Source organism: Bombina bombina, chromosome 4 (assembly GCF_027579735.1).
Source record: "Bombina bombina isolate aBomBom1 chromosome 4, aBomBom1.pri, whole genome shotgun sequence".
Lineage (NCBI taxonomy): Eukaryota > Metazoa > Chordata > Amphibia > Anura > Bombinatoridae > Bombina > Bombina bombina.
Genome location: NC_069502.1, coordinates 685400905 through 685411153, shown reverse-complemented (window position 1 = coordinate 685411153; position 10249 = coordinate 685400905). Strand labels below are relative to the sequence as shown.

The 10249-nt window shown below is 37.6% G+C and overlaps 1 protein-coding gene across 2 annotated transcripts in view; it reads left to right on the top strand.

Annotated features, from left to right (window-relative positions):
• The first annotated feature begins 4602 nt into the window (after positions 1-4602).
• The window catches only part of TULP4 (TUB like protein 4), a 574485-nt gene continuing 568838 nt past the window's right edge, over positions 4603-10249 (top strand). For both annotated transcript variants that reach the window (XM_053710846.1, XM_053710845.1), the window contains exon 1: positions 4603-4651. The gene's annotated coding sequence lies outside the window, so the exon portion shown is untranslated. The remainder of the gene's footprint in view (positions 4652-10249) is intronic.

Genomic DNA, 10249 nt, shown 5'->3' with positions numbered 1-10249 from the left:
CTGTGTGTTTAACCCCTGCAAAAGGGGTTAAACACATAGGTAAAATGCCAACAGCAGCCACACAGTACTTCTTGTCCAGAGAAGATACAGCCATTAACCAATAAGCAGTAATGATTACCTGCGCTGCTGCTTGGGTGATCATCAGTTATCTGTCAGGACCAGCAGTGCTCTGTGTTTATCTTTTTTACAACAGCATTGCAGGGTTGTTAGTATAAAAATGACATGGTCCAAAGAATGACAGTAAATGAAAATAGGAAGGACGCTAAAATGCGGAGTAGATCTCACAGAAGATATGGGTGAATAATTACTGTATATGAGATACTTTAGCCTCTATTTAACAAAGTCTGGCAAACCTGATCCGCACAGACCTCGCTGAATACGGAGAGCAATAAGTCTCCGTATTCAGCATTGCACCAGCAGCTCACAAGAGCTGCTGGTGCAACGCCGGCCCCAGCAGACTCGCGGCCAATGGGTCGCCAGCAGGGAGGTGTCAATCAACCCGATCGTACTCGATCGGGTTGAATTCCGGCGATGTCTGTCCGCCTGCTCAAAGCAGGCAGACAGGGTTATGGAGCAGCGGTCTTTGTGACCGCTGCTTCATAACTGCTGTTACTGGCGAGTCTGCAGGCTCGCCAGAAACAGCAGTTATGAAGCAGCGGTCACAAAGACGGGCATCAAGCTCCATTCGGAGCTTGATAGATAGGCCCCTTTGTATCAGGGCAAATTTGCTATTCTTATATGGTTACTTATGTAGCTCAGTTGGTAAATGCATTGACTACAAAAAAGCCTGATTCCAAGGTCTCAGCCCTTCATCCTTCTGAGGTCGATAAAATGAGTACCATAAAATTGGGTAATAATAACAACTATTACTATTCAGCTGCCGATTTGGTTAATTGCGAGCGCTGAAAAAGCACTTTGAGTCCCACTGGGGGAAAGGCGCTATTTAAATACTAGTTGTTGTTATTATTATTATAATGTGTAAAAATGCATTCATACAGAATTAATAAAGGCAGATATATATCTCTAAAAAACACAGAATTTAATAAAAATCTATCTACAATCAACTTAAAACATATAAAATGACATGAATTAATCACATATCTCGTTATGCCCCTAAGCGGGTGAAAAGCGCCGATACGATTGAGGATTGAGTGGCAGTACGTTTACACCCGTTTTTGTTTAATTTGGTCAAACTACAAAAATAAAGAAGCATTCTCACAAAGGATACGCTCTCACCATACAATTGAAAGTGTTGGCACTGGTACCTGCGTACTCTATACTTAAAGGGACATTAAACCCAAACAAATTCTTTCAATATTCAGATACAAAATACAATTTTAAAAAAGTTTCTAATTTACTTCTATTAGCAAATTTGCTTCGTTCTCCTGTTATTCTTTGTTGAAGGGATACCTAGGTAGGTAGCGTGCACATGCCTGAAGCACTACATGACAGGAAATAGTGCTGCCATCTAGTGCTCCTGCTAATGTATAACATGGTTGCAAAACTGCACATATAATGCTGTAGACACATGCACACTTCTGAGCTTTCATCCCAGCTTTTCAACAAAGGATAACAAGAAAACAAAGACAATTTGATAGACGGAAATTGAAAAGGTGTTTACAATTGTTTGCTCTATCAAAATCACAAAAGAAAAATGTGGGGTTTTATATACCTATAAGAGCTGGATAAACCGGTATAGAGCAGTCGCTGACAGCCGACCTGTCCTGCAGCCGTTGGCATATGATGTCATCAGACACGGCCGCCGGTAAGGAGAAGTGCACACTGGAGCTGACACGCTAACCAAGAGATTCTGCTAAAATAGCAAGGTACACCACTCACTTAGACATTGGCTATAGCTTGGAATAGGGGTGAGTACCTGTCTATCACAGACTTACTTGTTTTGTGGGCCAGTGACTTTCGACTAAATAACACGTAGCCCAGGAGACATAGAAACAATATCACATACTTATCCGGATTTAATGGTGGATTTTATGGTGGATATTTGAAGTGTTTATTGGGAGACGTCCCAGGACTAAATCACTATTAAACCATTGGTCTGTGGACATTTTCACATACCTGGCATAACGAGATACAGTATGTGATTAATTCATGTCATTTTATATTTTTTAAGTTGATTGTAGACAGATTTGTAACATTTCAATTAAATTCTGTGTTTTTTAGAGATACATATCTGTCTTTATTAATTCTGTATGAATGAATTTCTACACATAAGTAACCATATAAGAATTGCAAATTTGCCCATATACAAAGTATCTCATATACAGTAATTATTCCCCTATATCTTCTGTGAGATCTACTCTGCTTTTTAGCACCCTTCCTATTTTTCATTTACTATTTATCATATTTACATATCCTTAGGAAGAGGTTTGTTTGGGAGAGGCAGAGAGTAAGGAGTATAGCGCTACACTGATATATTTTTAATTACTAAAGAATTACAGAATGTCATTTTCTCCCCTATAAATGTCCTTTCACCTTCAACACACAGCTTAAAGATACACAAAACAATCAGATTGTAATATAATGTGTTTGTAAAAAAAAAAGGAAATGTATCAAAATATTTTTTTTTTTGGGGGGGGGCTTCATGGATTCTTGCACCAGGGCCCTGAGATTTATAGTTACGCCTCTATCTCCTGTGATTGGCTCACTAGATCGGTTCAGCTAACTCTCAGTAGTGCATTGCTGCTCCTTCAGCAAAGGATACCAAGATAACAAATTTGATAATAGAAGTAAATTGGAAAGTTGTTTAAAATTGCTCTGAGGTATGAAAGAAAAATGTCCCCTTAAGTGTTTGATCCCATATTTATATTTTAATAGATATATTACTGATAGAGACGCTCCGAGGCTATCTGTCTGATCTGAATTATTTGACTGAAATAAGGATCCAGGGGCAAAGTCTGATCTAATGTGCCTGACAGAACCAAAAGTTTTACTTGATTTGGTTATAAGGCTGATAGAGGAGCTGTAGGACAAGGGCTATTTGGTTGTACTTGTTAGAATGTGCCTAAGGGGCCGATTCTATAAAAGGTGCTAGTCTAGACCTGATTTTCTAAGCCGACACTCGCAGGGGCAGCCCTCATGGAATTCTGTAAAAAAAATGTCCGTCCCTGCGAGTGTTAATATTACACCTAATACAAATCAAAATATGCTATTTCCAGTGCACTGTACCTTAAAGGGACAGTCAACACATTTTTGTTTTATTGTTTAAAAAGATAGATAATGCCTTTACAACCCATTCCCCAGCTTTGCACAACCACATTGTTTTATTAATATACTTTATAATCTTCTTTAAACCTCTCAATTTCTGCCTGTTTCTAAGCCACTAAAGACAGCCTCTTATCACATGCTTTTTTTATTAGCTTTTCACAACAGGGGATTGATAGTTCATGTACGCCATATAGATAATATTGTGCTCACGCCCGTGGATTGTGCACAACACAGCACTAATTGGCTTAAATGCAAGTCTATAGATAATAAATAAAAAGCCATGTGATCAGGGAGCTGTCAGAAGATGCTTAGATACAAGGTAATCACAGAGGTAAAAAGTGTATTAATATAACCGTGTTTTCTGTGCAAAACTAGGGAATGGGTAATTCATATTAATTCATTTTTTATTTAATTTTTTTTTTTTTATATTTTGATAAAAAACTTGCCACCTTTTAAGTTGTGATATTAAGCTGTGAGATCTGTAGGGCGAAAATGTTTACAGAATTACACTGGAATTTGGGAGACAATTTCATATATGCCTATGGAAAGCACATATTCAGCCCAGACCTTTTTAGAATTGGGTCCTAAGAGAGGGGCTGAATGGCCAGAGAAGGGTATAATCCAGAGATTTTGGAGTCAGAGGGTTTTACCCTTTGTGATTTACTGCCCTACATCATTTTAATACTGTACTTTGAAGAAATTGAGGTGACATATTTAATGCATATAACTGGCAATAATTCTTCTGACGTTCTCTTGCATGACCGTCCTGCCTGTTTCTGTCACACCCGTATATAGAGGAAATATTGGTGATCAGAATGACGTCGTTTTAATATATTGTGATTTTTTAATATATATATTCTGTATATAAATGAAAACGTCTCCTTTTTTAAAAATCAGCGTTTTGTGTGTATGAAACTGCATAAGGTCTCCTGCCTTTGTTGCATAGTAACCAGTTTCAATGCCATTGCAACCTGTGACCTTGCATTACTGATGTTTTTTTCTGCCTGTTAGGGACCAACAAAAAAAAATGAAGCAGCTACATTTCAGGCGTGAAAACATTATTTCAAATCAGTCTGCTCTTTCTTCGTTTTCAGTAGAGGGTGAGGCCACAGCATACTAAAAAACAGAGCCCTAAATTACTACAGTGAGACAGAGCTGATGGTCTCAGAAGAAGCCTTCCAGATTATAGCCCGTCTGCTTGGAAAAATCAGCCTTTACATCATGTCTCCTATTACAATCACACAACAAGAGCTGGCAGAGTAGGGAGGGGGGGAAGTGACAGACAGCCCTGAAGCAGGAGGAAAGCTTGGGAAGTGCAGTCATGTGACAGTGATCACGTGTCTTGTGGGATGGAGGGGGGAGGTAGAGAGATAGGCCCTGCATAGGAGATACAAGACAGGCACAGTGGATCTGCTTCTGCATAGAGGTAAGGTGCAATATCTTTATTTGAATGCATGTATGTCTGTGTTCATAGGTGTCATGATTAGCGATCAATTGCAGCGCATTGTAATGTTTACATCAGCAAAGTAATCCTACATCTGATTTCCTAAGTGAAGCTGTGCTATTACCTACATTAGTGATCTAGCAGTGGTGTCTAGCCTTACATCTATGTGTATGCGTGCACTGGTGCATTTATGTGAGCTGCTGCCCTCGTAAATGCTCCAAGTGCTGTAATGCAGCACTTTGCGTGCTATATTGGTGAAGTTGCTGGGGGGTTGCAGGTTGCAAGGGAAATCCACAGAAGGGAGCCACCTCAGTGCAACCTTTAATTGATATATCTTATGGCAGTGGGTGTTTATCAATAACACTTACGTAATCATAGCTGATCATATAAACAAATCAAATATCGGTTTGTGCATTTTATATTTATTTACTTGTAGGGTTTATACACATTTATACGGACAAAAGTAATATGTAAATCTGGGTATATATATATATATATAGTGTGATACATATGTGTCCTATGATATATATATATATATATATATATATATATATATATATATATATATAACAGGAATGCTACAAATATGACACATCTTACCTGTTTTCTGCTGCACTTTGTGTGTATGGTCTGTTTATGGAGAGCTTGGTTGGACAATATGCAGTGCTGTCAGTGTGAGAGGATGCTGCTGTTACTACCTCTGGTGAACTATTGCAGCAGGTATTGAAAAAGCTGCCTGTCGCTTTGACAGCTTATTGAAACATACATGTGGGTATGCTGTTGATGAGGAAAACAGTGCATAGCAAAGGATGCCCTTGTAATATCTTGAGACTCATTATAAAGTCCTGGATGCCAAAAAATAAGAACATGGTGTGCAACTGGTAATTATTTGTCTCCCTAGTATATATAGTTTTACTAACATTAGATATAATATGAGTTGTGCTTGATGCCAGTGGGGAAAAAAATCTAAGGTGCTAGTAAAAATAGATCCCATCACCATTAATCAGTGATATTAATGTAATATGTGCATGCATGTTCATTATACTACAACAAAAGAAGAAAAAAAGTGTGCTCTTTTACTGTCAACACTTGATGAGAAGATATACATGTGTGTAAAAATGGGTCCATTTCTGTCATTTATTTAGATCTGTATCTCTTTCTATTTTTTTTTTAAAACTCATTTGTGAATCTTTATTGCATATACTGTTTTGGTATAAGTATTTGGGTCAAAGCAGTACATAAGTTTGCCTTTGGACACAGTAAACTAGAGATTTATTTATTTATAAAATATTTTACCAGGAAGGATACATTGAGATTTCTCTTGTTTTCAAGTATGTCCTGGAATGAGTCCTGAAGCCACTTTTTGAACGTTTAATGAAAGCCATGTAATTACTTTATGTTGTCTGAGCGTGCTCCAATTTTATGTATAATTATTGTTTTTGCTGTTGTATAATACTTTTGTTTACACTATATGTATATATATATGTGTGTGTGTGTATGATATATATATATATATATATATATATATGTGTGTGTGTGTATTGTAAATGTATGTATGTATGTATATATATATGTATATGTGTGTGTGTGTATGATATATATATATATATATATATATATATATGTATGTGTATTGTAAATGTATGTATGTATATATATATATATATATATGTGTGTGTATTGTAAATGTATGTATGTATGTATATATATATGTATATGTGTGTGTGTATGATATATATATATATATGTGTGTGTGTGTATTGTAAATGTATGTATGTATGTATATATCTTTTGTGTTGTTGCTGATTTAGTGAATAAACTAAAAAAAAAAAAGTACTGAGACTGCTTCCAGTTTGTGTGTCTGTATATCTGTATGAAGTGTTGCTGATGCTACTGTGCAAATAATGTTTGTCAAAATGTAAATATGTATTGTTTATAAATGCTGAACACTACTAACTTAGTAGCCCTGCTTTTGTTTAATTATTTTGTTGTGTAATGTAACTTGCTTTCTAAATAGAAAAGAACCATCTGAAATCATTTGTGATTAGATTTAAAGGGACAGTCAAGTCTCAAAAAAAACTTTCATGATTTAAATAGGGCATGTCATTTTAAACAACTTTCCTTTTTACTTTTATCACCAATTTTGCTTTGTTCTCTTGGTATTCTTAGGGCGCGTTCGGGCAGCGCTCAGGAGCTAGTGGAGGCATTTAACTTCCAGCGATGAAGTGGGCGCTATGTGACGTCACAAGCAAGGGAGCTTAGAGAAAACGTTCGCATGCGCAAAGGGATCTGCTGTACAATAATGGACTTTGCGCATGCGAACGTTTAAGCTCCCTTGTGTATTACATGCTCAACCCTCTGCAGCCCATTGGCTATTTATTACTAAATAGGGCTAATAATAGCCAATGGGCTGCCAGAGGGTGAGCATGTGTGTAGTGAAACTCAAGTAGCCCTTCCACCCCTGAATTCACGGAAACAAACGGTGATACTATGAATAAATACAAAATACCCCCACTTTTTGCCAATACCGTCGCCAGCCCACCCCGTGAGGGAAATAGTAGGCACAATGTTTGAACGTCAGGTCTATGTTTTTATATATATATATATACTGTATATAATATGATTTTTCGTGTGCTATAGAGAATGTAGTCCATTTATTTTCACTTCATATGCTACGTATGAAGTGAAAAGAAATGGGCTACATTCTCTAGAGCACACGAAAAATCATATTATATATATAAAAACATGGCAGCCTCCACGAGCAACACGTGTGTGGAGGCTGCCATGTTTTCAAGCATCTGAGTTTGCTCTGAAAAGTCCCAGCTTTTCCAGCACACTGGGATTTACGTCAGCAGAGTGTTCCAAAAACGCCAGGCATCTCACTAACAAGTGTGGGGAAAACGCTCCAAACGAGTTCCAGTTCGATTGGAGCGCTGCCCGAACGCTGGTTTAGTTGAAATCTAATTCTAGGAGGTTCATATGCTAATTTCTTAGACCTTGAAGACTGCCTCTAATCTGAATATATTTTGACCACTAGAGGGCATTAGTTCATATAGATAACATTGAGCTCATGCGCGTGAAGTGACCTAGGAGTGAGCACTGATTGGCTAAAAAGCAAGTCTGTCAAAAGAACTGAAATAAGGGGGCAGCCTGCAGAGGCATAGATACAAGGTAATCACAGCAGTAAAAAGTGTATTTCTATAACAGTGTTGGTTATGCAAAACTGGGGAATGGGTAATAAAGGGATTATCTTTCTATTAAACAACAAACAATTCTGGTGCTGACTGTCCTTTTTAAGTCATAATTATAGCATATTTTCTCCTATTCTCACTGATTGTAGAATGCAAGGTTATCATACATTATGTGTGTATGTTGTATCTCTTATTATATCTTTAATAGATCATATTCTCTCCATTTAACTAAAGCCAGTATCTATCTATCTATCTATCTATCTATCTATCTATCTCTCTATCTCTATAATGTTTTTTTCTTCTTCTTATAAATTGTAAAGAGTAATGTTTTCAGACCTATTTAAATCACTATTCAGTAAGACTCAATTTAATTCATTGTTTTGTACATTAAAGTTTATTTTTTAGAGTTATGCTTTTCCCCCCAGTTTATATCAGGACATTACTGATTTGGTTGTATAACATTAGAAATACATAGACAATTATGCAATTATTTGTGAGGTGAGCTATCTCCTGTTTTTTCACATTGATTGTTTTCAGCTGTAATTTTATTGGGATGGAAAACATATCATTACCTCAATAATAACAATCTAAATAGCTTTATTTAACTAAAACAACAACCAGGGCCGGACTGGGAAATCAGACCAGCCCTGGAAATTTGTATAGACCGGCCCAGCCCAGCCCCCTCCAGTCTAGCCATGCCCCCTCCAGCCCAGCCACACCCCTGGTTTTTTCTTCAACACACACACACATACACGTGTATATATATATATATATATATGTGAGTTATTACAACCACACATTAGACAGTAAAGAACACTACAGCACTAGCTTAGGCATAAAGTTGCTGGTAAATACTGTCATTTTTTTACCTTGCTTTGATGAGCTGTGAGCACTCTCACAAACTGTCTGAAATAGTCTGTAGATCGATCATTGGGCAGCACTCTCTTTGCCTCTGAGCATGCAAATCTTCTCGCCTCGACCGGCCTCAGGCCTCTTCCCCCCCCGCCCACACTGTCTGTCACAGCGGCAGCCGGGCAGCCCCATCTCTCACATGATCCCGGGCTAAGAGGCACTAGAGCTCCCCTGGCAGGCCTATCCATTCTGTGTCGACTGCCGCTGCGGCTGCGCCTGCGCTCCCTGAGCCCTCTAGCTGCGCTGACGCTGTGCGCGCTCTCTCCTCCACTGCAGCTGTCTCACTCTGAGCAGCCTCTGCCGGCCGGCGGCCACTGGCCCACCGGGATTTTTCCCGGCGGCCCAATCCGGCCCTGACAACAACATTGTTTCACTTTTTCATTTTATTGCCCCTCCCTCCTCACACTTGGGTCCTTTCAAAATTGATTGTCATGATTCTGAGAGAGCATGCAATTTTAAACAACATCACAATTTACTTGTATTATGTAATTTACTTTATTCTCTTTTTGTACCTAGGAAGGCTCAGAAGAAACAATGCACTACTGGGAGCTAGCTGCTGATTGGTGCTGTACATATATACCCTATGCCCTTGGCTCACAGGGTGTGTTCAACTAGCTCCCAGTAGTGCAAATAATACCAAGAGAATTAAGCAAATAGGATAATAGAAGTAAATCTGAAAGTTGTTTAAATGTTGAATGCTCTATCTGAAATCATGAATGGGAAAAAATGGTTGTATGTCCTTTTAAAGGGACACTGACCCCCCCCCCCAAAAAAAAAGCATGCAATTTTATGCAACTTTCTAATTTACTTCTGTTATCAAATTTTCTTCATTCTCTTGGTATCTTTATTTGAAAAAGCAAGCATGTTAAGTTTAGATGCCGGACCAATTTTGGTGAACAACCTGGGTTGTTCTTGCTGATTGGTGGATACATTTACCCACCAATAAACAAATGCTGGTCCAGGGTCCTAAACCAAAAAATGGCTTGCATCTTAGCATAAATGCCTTCTTTTTTTTTCAAATAAAGATAGCAAGAGAACGAAGACAAATTGATAATCGGAAAAAAATTAGAAAGTTGCTTAAAATTGCATTACTCTATCTGAATCACAAAAGAAAAAAAATTGGGTTCAGTGTCCCTTTAAGGTCTATTTCTCAACTCTGTATGTTTATTTTTTAATATTGTTGCTGTGAAGAAGAGGCAGGTTATTACTACAGACACAAATTTAGTTTTGAGAACTACAAAACCAAGAATATGTAATAATATCTTTGTAGACATACAAAATGCCCAATATAATCTTACAGAAACCTCTGGGGGGAGCATGACATTATTGAATGGATGAATTTAATTAATTCACCCAAAAAAAATAAATATTGCAGGCATGAATATACAGTTTCATGCTACCTAATTAAAAACTAATAATTATTTCAGGATAAAAAACCTTTGTTATATAATGTATCTTGCATAGAAACTATCTTTAG